This window comes from Mya arenaria, chromosome 7, assembly GCF_026914265.1.
Source record: "Mya arenaria isolate MELC-2E11 chromosome 7, ASM2691426v1".
NCBI lineage: Eukaryota > Metazoa > Mollusca > Bivalvia > Myida > Myidae > Mya > Mya arenaria.
This window is the reverse complement of record NC_069128.1, coordinates 25,228,850-25,243,144: the sequence shown is the minus strand read 5'-3', so window position 1 is coordinate 25,243,144 and position 14,295 is coordinate 25,228,850.

Sequence of the window (14,295 nt, the reverse complement as noted above, 5' to 3'; positions counted from 1 at the left end):
TGTCTCATTACTTGTCATGTTGCATCCCATTACTTGTCGTACCGGGTCGCTTAACTTGTCGTACCACGTTCCATTACTTGTCGTGTCACATCCCATTACTTGTCATGTCGTGTCTCATTACTTGTCTTCTCGCGTCCCATTACTTGTCATGTCGTGTCTCATTAATTGTCGTGTCGCGTCCCATTACTTGTCATGTCGCGTCTCATTACTTGTCGGGTCGCGTCCCATTGCTTGTCATGTCGCGTCCCATTACTTGTCGTGCCACGTCCCATTACTTGTCGTGCCACGTCCCATTTCTTGTCGTGCCGAGTCTCATTGTCTTGTCGCATCCCATTACTGGTCATGTCATGTCTCATTACTTGTCTTGTCGCGTCCCATTACTTGTCTTGTCGTGTCTCATTACTTGTATTGTCGCGTCCCATTACTTGTCATGTCGTGTCTCATTACTTGTCTTGTCGCGTCCCATTACTTGTCATGTCGTGTCTCATTACTTGTCATGTCGCGTCCCATTACTTGTCATGTCGTATCTCATTACTTGTCGTGTCACGTCCCATTACTTGTCATGTCACGTCCAATTACTTGTCATGTCGCATCCCATTACTTGTTGTACCAGGTCCCATTACTTGTCGTACCGCGTCCCATTACTTGTCATGTCGTGTCTCATTACTTGTCGTGTCGCGTCCCATTACTTGTCATGTCGTGTCTCATTACTTGTCGTGTCACGTCCCATTACTTGTCATGTCGTGTCTCATTACTTGTCGTGTCACGTCCCATTACATGTCATGTCACGTCCCATTACTTGTCATGTCGCATCCCATTACTTGTTGTAACGGGTCTCATTACTTGTCGTACCGCGTCCCATTACTTGTCATGTCGTGTCTCATTACTTGTCATGTCGCGTCCCATTACTTGTCATGTCGTGTCTCATTACTTGTCGTGTCGCGTCCCATTACTTGTCGTGTCACGTCCCATTACTTGTCATGTCGCATCCCATTACTTGTCATGTCGCATCCCATTACTTGTCATGTCGCATCCCATTACTTGTCATGTCGCATCCCATTACTTGTTATACCAGGTCCCATTACTTGTTGTACCAGGTCCCATTACTTGTCATGTCGTGTCTCATTACTTGTCGTGTCGCGTCCCATTACTTGTAATGTCGTGTCTCATTACTTGTCGTGTCACGTCCCATTACTTGTCATGTCGTGTCTCATTACTTGTCGTGTCACGTCCCATTACTTGTCATGTCACGTCCCATTACTTGTCATGTCGCATCCCATTACTTGTTGTACCGGGTCCTATTACTTGTCGTACCGCGTCCCATTACTTGTCATGTCGTGTCTCATTACTTGTCATGTCGCGTCCCATTACTTGTCATGTCGTGTCTCATTACTTGTCGTGTCGCGTCCCATTACTTGTCGTGTCACGTCCCATTACTTGTCATGTTGCATCCCATTACTTGTCGTACCGGGTCCCTTTACTTGTCGTACCACGTTCCATTACTTGTCGTGTCACATCCCATTACTTGTCATGTCGTGTCTCATTACTTGTCTTCTCGCGTCCCATTACTTGTCATGTCGTGTCTCATTAATTGTCGTGTCGCGTCCCATTACTTGTCATGTCGCGTCTCATTACTTGTCGGGTCGCGTCCCATTGCTTGTCATGTTGCGTCCCATTACTCGTGCCACGTCCCATTACTTGTCGTGCCACGGCCCATTTCTTGTCGTGCCGAGTCTCATTGTCTTGTCGCATCCCATTACTGGTCATGTCGTGTCTCATTACTTGCCATGTCGCGTCCCATTACTTGTCATCTCGTGTCTCATTACTTGTCATGTCGCGTCCCATTACTTGTCATGTCGCGTCCCATTACTTGTCATGTCGTGTCTCATTATTTGTCTTGTCGCATCCCATTACTTGTTGTGCCGCGTCCCATTACTTGTCGTACCGCGTCCCATTACTTGTCGTGTCGCGTCCCATTACTTGTAATGTCGCGTCCCGTTACTTGTCGTACCGCGTCCATTACTTTTCTTGTCGCGTCCCATTACTTGTCGTGCCACGTCCCATTACTTGTCATGTCACGTCCCATTACTTGTCGTGTCGCGTCCCATTACTTGTCATGTCGCGTCCTATTACTTGTCATGTCGCGTCCCATTACTTGTCATGTCGCGTCCCATTACTTGTCACGTCGTGTCTCATTACTTGTTGTGTCACGTTCCATTACTTGTCATGTCGAGTCCCATTACTTGTCATGTTGCATCCCATTACTTGTTTTGCTGGGTTCCATTACTTGTCGTACCGCTTCCCATTACTTGTCTTGTCGCGTCCCATTACTTGTTGTGCCGCATCAGATTGCTTGTCTTATCGAGTCCCATTAGTTGTCTTGTCGCGTCCCATTACTTGTCATGTCGCATCCCATTACTTGTCATGTCACGTACCCTTGTCATGTCGCGTCTCATTTCTTTTCATAGGCATTGTTGCTTGTCGTGTCACATTCCATTACTTGTCTTGCCGCGTCTCATTACTTGTGTTGTCGTGTCCCATTACGTGTCCTGCCGCGTCCCATTACTTGTCTTGTCGCGTCCCATTACTTGTTGTGCCACGTCCCATTACTTGTCGTACAGCGTCCCATTTCTTTTCTTGTCGCGTTCTTTTGTCCTGTCGCGTCCCATTACTTGTCATGTCGCGTCCCATTACTTGTCGTGTCGCGTCCCATTACTTGTCTTGCCGCGTCCCATTACTTGTCATGTCGCGTCCCATTACTTGCCGTGCTGCGTCCCATTACTTGTCCTGCCGCGTCCCATAACTTGTCATGTCGCGTCCCACTACTTGTCTTGTCACGTCCCATTACTTGTCTTGCCGCGTCTCAGCAAATACATCATGTATTGCATTGGTATGTGAGTTATCTAACCTGCATGTATTTAATTAATGAAGTTTCAAAACACAATTTAAATATAATGCAAATACAACATTAATCTATCAGCAACTACTTGATGTATTGCATTTAGAATTTACACAATGATAAATGATCAATTTATTGAAGTGTTTCTGCTGTAGCATTTGTTCTAAGGCAAAATGCGAAACAGATGAACTTCGCTAAGTTGTTAATGCAGTGAACAGATGTTGATGACAAGATTGTCATTTTTTTAAGATTAGGCCACGAGTTGTAGAAAGGTTTGAGAGACGCATTTACGTTCCGATCTTACCATGTTTATATACCTTCCAGTTTCAATGGCTAGGTCGTGTGACGAAAGTCTAAATTTTGCTATATAGCTATTCTTTATTTATTTTCATTAACACAGTTTAGATATTTTTCAAACTGAAAGTCATGCTTAAACCTTGCGCATGATGATAGTCTACTCGAGTTGTTAATGTTTGCATACCAAGTTTGCTTATATATATCGACGATGCGTAAATATATATTATATGTGAGGTAATTATGGACATTGATTTATAATTTTACATACAACTTACGTATATTTGTAAATGTGAATATGAATGTTTTTATAGGTGATCGATTGCTTTCTGAAATAAACTTTGGATTGTCATATTTGTTTGTTTATCTGTATTTGTCAATCTATTTTAATTGAAAGGTTCAGTGAAAGTTCGCCACTTTCACCTTGCCAATTAAATGTTGTCAGTATAATGTCTGTTTCTTTTGTGATATACCGCCGATAATTACGGGTACAATTATAACAAATAAACACTGATCAAGGCAACAGAAATTGCCAATTTTAAACATCAGTTTGCAAGAATTGCAACAAACAAACATCGTTAATTTAATATAAAGCTAGAGTTGAGGTTTAAATCCTCACAAATTCCTCCGCCATAAAACTGAATCTATAAGTATGCCTTGGTCTCGTTGTATTCACTGTTCTAGATTTTTCACAGTTATATGGAAGATAATTGTCATGTGTCATCATACTGAGCACTCATATTCAAGTTTTTATTAACAAATAAAAGACCCTGGAGTGAATAAATTAAAAAAATAAAATGTTAATAACATTATAAATCATGGTCCGTAAGTTTCTGAAGATGGTCCGTTATGTCCCTAAATCTGGTCCGTAATGTCCGTGACCCGTACTCAACCATCCAGCCTACTTGAATACCCAAGTAAGATAGCTCTTTTTTGCATAACATGCAAATAATGACCCTTTATTATTCAACTTAGAAATTCCTGTTAAGGTTTTTTTTATGTAACCACATTTAACTCAACATCTCGGCATTCATCATATATTGCATTGAAACTTGGACTTAGTTCCCAACTATCCAACCAACTCAATCATTTTACGAGGGGTGATCGGGAAGTTCGTAGACTTTTGGTCGAAAAAATAAAATAAATCACTATACACTTGGGAAGCAAATATATTTTTGAAGATTGATATATTTTGTCCACGACGTATAAATATTAGGTAAATACATTGAAAAATAAAAAAGTTACAGCAAATAACAACAACACAGTAAGGCGTACCCGGAGCACGCCAGAGTACAACAAGCGACGTCATGATAACGTCAGAGATTCAGTCACACTTTTAGAGGTTAATACACGGCGTAGCCGGGCCGTTGAGTGATAATTGGCCCGAGTGACTCATAATGGCCCGAGACGAGGGCCAAGTTTCTTTCAACGGCCCGGCTACGCCGTGTATTAACCTCTAAAAGTGTGACTGAATCTCTGACGTTATCATGACGTCGCTTGTTTTCTTAATTGTCTTAAATCTTTTAGATGCAACAATATATATATGCACTCTTTGAAAAATATATGTATTTTGTTCGTCACTTAGATTACTGTAGCCGTGTAGTAATTTATAGGCGGGTGATATTGCCTTATCTGAAGGAGTAACTAGGGAACAGTATACATATACTTAATTGTACCTTTAAACGCGGGCAATGATGCTGCATTTTTAATTGAGTTGTCAAGATCGTTCCACATCCTCAATGCGGATGGAAGTATAGACTGTGCATAAATTTGAGTTCTACTAGGTAATGTTTGAAGGTTTTCAGAGTTTCGTAAATACCGTGATTTAGTACGTGTTGTTACTAAAGGCTTGCACACTTGGAGGGAATAATTGTTCGAGATAAGATGGTAACATGTTGTGTTTGTATTTATATACTAATGTCAGCCTTTTGATATGTTCTTCTATCCGTAAGGGACACCCAGCCAATTTCTTTTAGTAGATTGTTTATTGATACGGATCGTGTAATACCGGTAACTACGCGAGCAGCCTCATATTGAATTTTGTCTAGTGTATCTTTTTCGAATTGGGCACAATTATCCCATAGAAGTGATCCGTATTCTAGATGCGGACGGAGATATGATAAGTATATGTGGTTAAGTGTTTTTCTGTGTAGTTTGAATTTCATCATTTGCATTGTTCCAAGAATTTTAGACGCTGTTACGATGATGTTAGTGGTATGTTGGTGCCAAGATCCATCATTCCTGAGTGTTAAACCGAGATGCTTGTGGTGATCAACAAACTGAACAACGGTGTTATCGAAAATAAGTTTTGGAGCATTTCTTTGACAATATGTCAGAAACATAGCTTCTGTTTTAGCGGGATTAAAGTTAACCAACCATTGTTTAGACCATGCTAAGATTGAATTTAGATCGTGGTTTATTGTGTCTTCTATCATATTTACGTCACGGGAGGAAACAGTTAAAGAACTGTCGTCTGCGAAAAGACGAGTTATGCTTAGTAGAGAATCTGCTATATCATTTACATAGATAAGAAAAAGAAGAGACCCTAACACGGATCCTTGAGGGACACCACCTCCTAATACTCTTGATTCTGAAAAGGATGATTTCACGAAGACCTTTTCGTAACCATTTAGTGTAGGTATCGCTGAACCAGTCACTTTCGTATGACGAAACAACATTTTTGCGTATCCCTTCCTCCCTCCGTCTTGGAATGCGCCAAATGAAGAATCTTTGATAGCTAAACATCACGTTCAATATTCTTGTTAAAATTGTATTTTCAATATATTACTTAAGAAGAAGAAGAAGAAGAAGAAGAAGAAGAAGAAGAAGAAGAAGAAGAAGAAGAAGAAGAAGAAGAAGAAAAAGAAGAAGAAGAAGAACTTGAGAAGAAGAAGAAGAACTTTAGGAGAAGAAGAAGAACTTGAGAAGAAGAAGAAGAACTTGAGGAGAAGAAGAACTTGAGAAGAAGAAGAACTTGAGAAGAAGAAGAAGAACTTGAGGAGAAGAAAAGAAGAAGGGGAATTTTAACAATCGCTTAAGTGAAACGGAAAGGTTTTAACGTTAATTGAACGTGTGCCATATCGCAAGGTTTATTTTCTTATCTGCGACGCCCGTGAAATGCGCTTAATAACACGTTTGGCATTCGGTAATTTCAGCGTTACTGTGAAAGGGTTAATGAAAGAAGACCACAGTGATTGTAGCGAGATGGAACTATGTTTATTATGGTATATCAAAATCAAATAATTCTCGTTTTGACCACAATAGGAAAAATGACGCGCCAAGTGCTCATGCGCAGTTGACGTCGTGACGTCACTTCCTATAACGTTCGTATTTTTGAACGTCGGGGTCAGTCAGGAGTTATTTTTTTATCAAGTTTATTTTAATTTGATTTAAAATGATAAACCTTTTGTTCTTGAAAACATCATGTATTAAAGCGTTAAATATATTATCAGACACCAGATATGAAAGGAATCGAAATATATCAATACGCGTCTTTTAAAATTAGGTTACCGGAAATTCAGCAGCTGACTTCAACACGAATGCTGATGTTATCTCACAAAATACGCCAGAAGATTGACAGGAATTGGCATATTAATATATCAATCAACATGTGGTATGAAGATTCTTGACAGACAAAAAAGAAAATGCAGAAAAATCTGATTTAACGGTTAATCCAAACGTCATTGGTGGAAGCGGTGACGTCAAATTCAAACCGCAATGGATATAAGCGGGACGTCAAATCACACAAATCCTCGTCGATTCTCGCGATACTCGTCGTTGCCATGGCAGATAAACTATTGTTGTCAACACGAACGACGCTTAATTCAAGCTCTTCGAATATTCCGAATATTAGCGGAAAATGGATGCAATTCAACAAACGAAAGTTAGACACATTGTCTGGAGAGATATTTCTCGTCACTTAAGGCGAGAAAACATCGTTAGATTCGTCAGGAGGTTTGCGGCAGCGCTTTCCCGTGCGGTGAGCTGCCTGCGACCCCGGTTAGACAAGTCAGCAGACAACTGGGACTGGGATTCCGAGCTGATTCCGGAAACCCCGTCCTACAGAACGTCCGCCCGACTAGTCAACAGCCAACGTTGCACGGATCCACAAAGAGATTCGGCCCTACGCTGTGATGAGGCCGCCGTGAGGCGTCGAGCTCTGGAGGCTGTAATGGACTTTGGCCTTGACATCAAATCTGCAAAGACTATGCCATTGGTAATTTAAAAAAAAAATCATACAGAAATTGCAACCCATTTTACACGTAGACATATTTTACGGACGTTTTTACTTTTAGATGCATGTAACGTCATAGAATCGAGCTAAAAGAATGCTATTTTTTGGAATTGTTATTCGTCATCTCCTCTTCTGTTGAATATTAGTCTAGGGAAGATAAATTACTTCCACATGTATACCAAGCTATAAAAGAATAATAATTATATAAAATATTTGTGAAAGAAACTCACAAGATTTAACGTAATGCATTGTTTCCGTTGCAGCGGTCTCCCACGTGGTCCGAGACTACCCGGTTCTCCTCCAGTCCCAGAATTGAGGATACATCAGGGGTACGTGGTATTCGTATATATATATATATATGTTTATTCATTGTTGCATGTCCTATTCATTTATAGATGAAATTAACACGCCTCAGGATATGTAGTGTAGTGTAGTGTACAAACCAGCCGCCCTATTAGCACAAACGAGCTAGTTTCTCGGCGGTCGTGGATTCAACCCCAACACCGGGCGCATGTTCCTGCAAGATTTACTTTAAACCTTAAAATTTGCTTAATTCAAAAGGGAACATTTCGAAAAAGCCGTTCGAATACAACATGCATTTACAGCCAATATAATTGCAAATAGGCATTCAGTAAGTGCTTAATCAATAAGACTTTCAATTCTCGCGGGTCCGCCCACTGCCACTCATCCGATACACAATCTCTGGGTCAGATTTAGCGTTGACAATGTGTCAACCGATGGAGTTTGTATTCTTAGTCAGTTTGAAGACCTGAATTAAAATAATAATGATAAATAATGGCTCGTTCGCTACGCTCACTCCGCCCATTCTTAATAATTAAGATTTTAATTCATGTCGGCTAACTTTTCCTTAGTTTAAATGGCATACACTGTTAACCTGGACGAGATAGCAATATGACGAAAAGAAATATTTCCTAGTAGATTGTAAACATTTCTAAATATTTTAAATGATTTGATTCAGAGGTCTCCCGCGTGGTCTGAGAGCCGGACATTGTCCTCGGCTGCTTCAGCGGAGATGTCCTCGGCTGCTTCAGCGGAGTTGTACTTTGATGGCTACGAGACAGACCCATCCAGTACCGAAAGTTTCATAGAAGCCTCCTCGTGCAAGTCCTTGGAGTCGTCCTGTACACGACAGCAATGTTTCGAGGACAGTTGCAGCAGTGATGGGGATAGTCTCTTTGACCCTGGGTTCCCCGTGACTTCTACGCCCGTGGTAGGTGGACTATGTATAACTTTACTATGACAAAAATATCTCTTGCGGATCCTTAGATCGTCCAAGTTTACTTTTTATTACATTTTTGTTGAAAAAAAAGTAATTAAATACGCTGCAAATGCACCATTCCGACTTGAATTGTTAAAAATTATTGGGGGGAGGTGGGGGGGGGGGTACACCTTTCATTAATTATTCGGTTCTAAAAGGAGTCAAACCCCCTATAATGCCAATTCCTTGGGCTGCATCTGAAAACGATGAGTAATCACCTGGTAGTTGCTTGGTTTATTTATAGATTACTTCGATTTGGACTAAATAATATCATATTAAGTCCTTCTATGTCAAATGTGTATCGAGTACATGTATTAATTAAAGTTTCATATACATGGTTGCCTCCTGTAAAATATCCTAAAATAAAATAAGACAGTTAACTCAAGTCAAGAATAGCATTTGTTCAAATAACATATAATTGCATTTGTATATTTGGACTTTACGGTATGAACACTCGTACGTCTGGTTCTGATTTTCAGTCGTTTGCGGATTATCTCCGGACATCGGATGTGTCTTTCCTGGAAAGTTTCCAGGTAGTCCCTTTTAGCCTAGAGGAAAGTTTTCAGAGAGCTCCTTCGGAGCATAACTCTGAAAAGACTCTGACCAGCGACTCCGAGCTTGAGGGCACCGAGCTTAAAGACAGTACATGTACCTTTGCCACGTGGTCCACCTGGTCCACGCTGTCGAGTACAGAAGGCTGTGACGAATTCCTTGAAAAACCCCACGGCTGCCTTATCGAGGAGACTCCTACGGGTAGACCCGTGGTACGTTTTAACATTAATTGTACTTTCATAATTGTGTTTAGTGCTTTGAGGCTTTTAGCGGGACCGCAAAAAGTACACATTACTGTATGATGTTCAGCTCAAAATGTATTTCACATACAATATACGAAAATACATATACAATGTAATATATACGACCAAGGACAGTTGAATCCCGTTGGCTCGAACTCCTCTTGACCTGCGAATATATTTAAAACCTCGGAAACTTCGAGCCAAGCGAATTCGAGCTACGGAGTTCGACTTAGTTTTGAGAAATCGTATACATTATCTGATCGCATTCGCATAGCTTGATAGGTTACACAGAATAAGGCAGAACTGTAAGCGCAAAATTGTTAATTCTTATCATGGCATGTCTGTTTTGTTTGGGTAGGCACAACAGCAGCGCTGTCTGATAGGATACGGCATGAAACCGCGACGACTGTTGGCAGACTTTATCAGAGCAAATCAGTGCATCGCCGATGAGCGGGAGCCGACGGGCATCCTTGCAATCGCCACGCGCGGCGAACCCGATCATGATTGGTCAGAAAGGGTGGTCACCGGCGGTGCGGTGACTGGTGTCTCCTTGGAGAATAGCTGTGGTGATGATGGTTCCGTTGCCATGGATACAGGTGGCGTTGGGTCATGTGATTGCCAGGAGTTGCAGGAAGAGCGGGCGAAACTTCAGCGGTTCATCCTGGAAAGCGGGTTGGGTAAGTGTTACTGTCGTGGACTTGTAGACCTTTTGTGATAAAGAGTGAGGGAGGGACGGTGGATCATGGGATGTAATAAGCCACGGTTCTTGTGATCGCATTTTCATCAATGCTTGTTAAACGAGTACCTGAATGTTGTATATTCTCTGTTTGGAAATCAACATTAATGTCAAAACGTTATTTGAGCCTCGGTATGTTCTGTTTATTAAAATGTTTTGTATTACGCTGCGAGTCATGATTTTTTAGTTTATTAGCTGCTGTGTCAACTAGCTCGATGTGATACTGTTCACTGTGTTTGCGGCATTATAAAAAAATGCTAAAACATAGAATACAACAGGATCTTCCACCTTAATACATAAGCGGCAATCTTTTATTATCAATGTTCTCTGTTTCAGATGATTTCGACGTTTTGGAGTGATCTTCCTGCCAACCCCTTCCTGCCAACCCCGCTATAACTAGCTACACATTCTACTACCATTACTGCTGCTGTTAAGGTCGTCTGATTTTGTAAGAAAAAAGTCGAGGTTTTGTCATAGCATTGCTTTGGTCGTCAGTGTCGAAAACTGGCCCATAACTTGAACTGGTTCAAGATATTCACATGATAATTTGCTCCCATGTAACAAATGACCGTGTGAACCTGTGTAGCAAAGCCATAAGTGTTGTAGCTAAGCCCATGTATCATAGTAGTCTACCTTTAATCTGTGTTGAGGTAAGCCCGTTGATCGACTTCGTAAATTTAAATTGTAAAACGGACGAGCGTTGTTGACAACTATGGTGACATATTACTGCCGTAAGATAACCTGTCAACGTTCGCGAATTGTTTCGTGTTAACCACTTTATTTTCGCGATAATTATCTAGCTAATTAGTTAATTTTCGTTAAGATAATTATCATAATACTAAAAACTGGTTTGAAATTGCCTAGAACTACCACCTGCTACATTTCTAAGCTGTACAACATTAACAGGTAAACTAGTTATGGTTTGAGAATTCCACTAAATAAGTTACATTATAACTGATAACTAGACAAAATTCGTGTTACCTCTTATCTACAAATGCCTTTTTGCCTTCAAGCAGTAACTAGTTATCGAGTTATGGTTTGCGAATTCCACTTAATAAGTAATATAATAACTGGTTAACTAGATAAGATTGGTGTCACCAGTTATCTATAAATATATTAATACAACTGGTTATCTACTTATAATTTGCGAATTTCACTTAGTTAGTGTTAACGCGAATCTTATCTAGGTATCCAGTTAGTATGTTACTCACTAAGTGGAATTCGCACACCATAACTAGATAACCTGTTAGCACCTGAATCTGTAATACCTTTATAGATAACTGGTAGCACGAATCTGATCTAGTTAACCAGTGAGTAAATTACTCAATAAGTTGATTAATAACTGGTTAAAGGCCTACTTTAAGCCTTCTAAGTGACCCCCCCCCCCAAAAAAAAGAGAAAAAAAGAAAGAAAAGAAACCCCCAAAAACCCCGTGTATTTGTACACAACCTCTGTTTTGCCTAATTGTCTGAGATCTCCAATCTGAGTATCCTGCTGTGCAGTTTTTGATGTTTTATTATAAAAATGGACCCTTAATGGCCCTGAGCCAGGAAACGAATACACAGAAAATTAGTCCCTTCTGTGACACCAGTGCAATAAGCATCAGATGCACAGCAGGGGATTATCATGCCAAATATTCCTTAAACTAGGCCATTAACAAGATTAGATTCGTGTTACCACTCATTAGTGGAATTCAATAATCTGATCTGGTTAACCAATTATAATGTTACTTTATTAAGTGGAATTCGCAGATCATAACTTGTTAATCTGTTACTGTTATATAGCTTAAAAGGGAAATAGGTGGCAGTTCTAGGCACTTTCAAGCACGTATTTAGTGTTATGAGACTTTTCTTACCAAAAGATTATCGCGAATAGTAACTAGATAGAACGCTATCAGGTAATGTTACGGCAGTAATGTGCCACCGTAGTACTGTTTTAATATCGGCAGCAGCAGTAATAATAGTGGTGTGATGTAGTGGTAATTATATGAGATCTTATAAAAATATTTCAATAGAATTTTTAAAATATAGTCATGAGTTTCAAGAACAGCATTCCTTTAAAATAGTTCAAGGGTACATTCACCTAGATTTTGATTGGGGCTTTACATTACACAACGTTATTCCTAACTTTTTCGATATTTAAAGACTTTTCCTGGTATTCAATTTTACTCTTACACTCCTTCATGTATTTTATGGTCTATCTTGTAAAGCCTTTTAATGCTGCCAAGCTTGCAGACAGACAGCTGGACAGACAGGTATTCTGTGCTGAACACAGCTGTAGGTGAGCTTGAAGGTCCCAAGCCCTTAAAAATGCAGAGGGAGAGGTAACTTGTTTAACTGCGCCTGAAAGTCCCAAGCCCTTAAAAATGCAGAGGGAGAGGTAACTTGTATAAATGAGCTTGAAGGTCCCAAGCCCTTGAAAAAACAGAGGGAGAGGTAACTTGTATAACTGCGCCTGAAGCTCCCAAGCCCTTGAAAAGGCAGAGGGAGAGGTAACTTGTATAACTGCGTCTGACGATTCCAAGCCATTGATAAAGCGGGGGGAGAGGTAACTTTTATAACTGCGCCTGAAGATCCCAAGCCCTTAGAAAAGCAGAGGGAGAGGTTACTTGTATAACTGCGCCTGAAAGACCCAAGCCCTTGAAAAGGCAGAGGGAGAGGTAACTTGTATAACTGCGTCTGACGATTCCAAGCCATTGATAAAGCGGGGGGGGGGGGGGGGGGGGGAGGTAACTTTTATAACTGCGCCTGAATATCTCAAGCCCTTAGAAAAGCAGAGGGAGAGGTTACTTGTATTACTGCGCCTGAAAGACCCAAGCCCTTGAAAATGCAGAGGGAGAGGTAACTTGTATAATTGCGTCTGAAGATTCCAAGCCATTGATAAAGCAGAGGGAGAGGTAACTTGTATAACTGCGCCTGAAGATCCCAAGCCCTTAGAAAAGCAGAGGGAGAGGTAACTTGTATAACTGCGCCTGAAGATCTCAAGCCCTTAGAAACTGCAGATCTCAATCCCTTAGAAAAACAGAGGGAGGGGGAACTTGTATAACTGCGTCTGATGATCCCTAGCCCTTGGCAAAAGCAGAGGGAGAGGTAATTAGTATAACTGCGTCTGAAGATCCCTAGCCCTTAGAAAAGCAGAAGGAGAGGTAACTAGTATAACTGCGTCTGAAGATCCCAAGCCCTTAGAAAAGCAGAGGGAGAGGTAACTTGTATAACTGCGTCTGACGATCCCTAGCCCTTGGCAAAGCAGAGGGAGAGGTAACTTGTATAACTGCGTCTGACGATCCCTAGCCCTTGGCAAAGCAGAGGGAGAGGTAACTTGTATAACTGCGTCTGACGATCCCTAGCCCTTGGCAAAGCAGAGGGAGAGGTAACTTGTATAACTGCGTCTGATGATCCCTAGCCCTTGGCAAAGCAGAGGAAGAGGTAACTAGTATAACTGCGTCTGAAGATCCCAAGCCCTTAGAAAAGCAGAGGGAGAGGTAACTTGTATAACTGCGCCTGAAGATCTCTAGCCCTTAGAAACTGAAGATCTCAAGCCCTTAGAAAAGCAGAGGGAGAGGTAACTAGTATAACTGCGTCTGAAGATCCCAAGCCCTTAGAAAAGCAGAGGGAGAGGTAACTTGTATAACTGCGCCTGAAGATCTCTAGCCCTTAGAAACTGAAGATCCCAAGCCCTTAGAAAAGCAGAGGGAGAGGTAACTAGTATAACTGCGTCTGACGATCCCTAGCCCTTGGTGAAGCAGAGGGAGAGGTAACTAGTATACCTGCGTCTGAAGATCCCAAGCCCTTAGAAAAGCAGAGGGAGAGGTAACTAGTATAACTGCGTCTGATGATCCCTAGCCCTTGATGAAGCAGAGGGAGAGGTAACTAGTATAACTGCGTCTGAAGATCCCAAGCCCTTAGAAAAGCAGAGGGAGAGGTAACTAGTATAACTGCGTCTGACGATCCCTAGCCCTTGATGAAGCAGAGGGAGAGGTAACTTGTATAACTGCGCCTGAAGATTCCAAACTTTTGATAAAGCAGAAGAATAAATAACTTGTATAACTGCGCCTGAAGA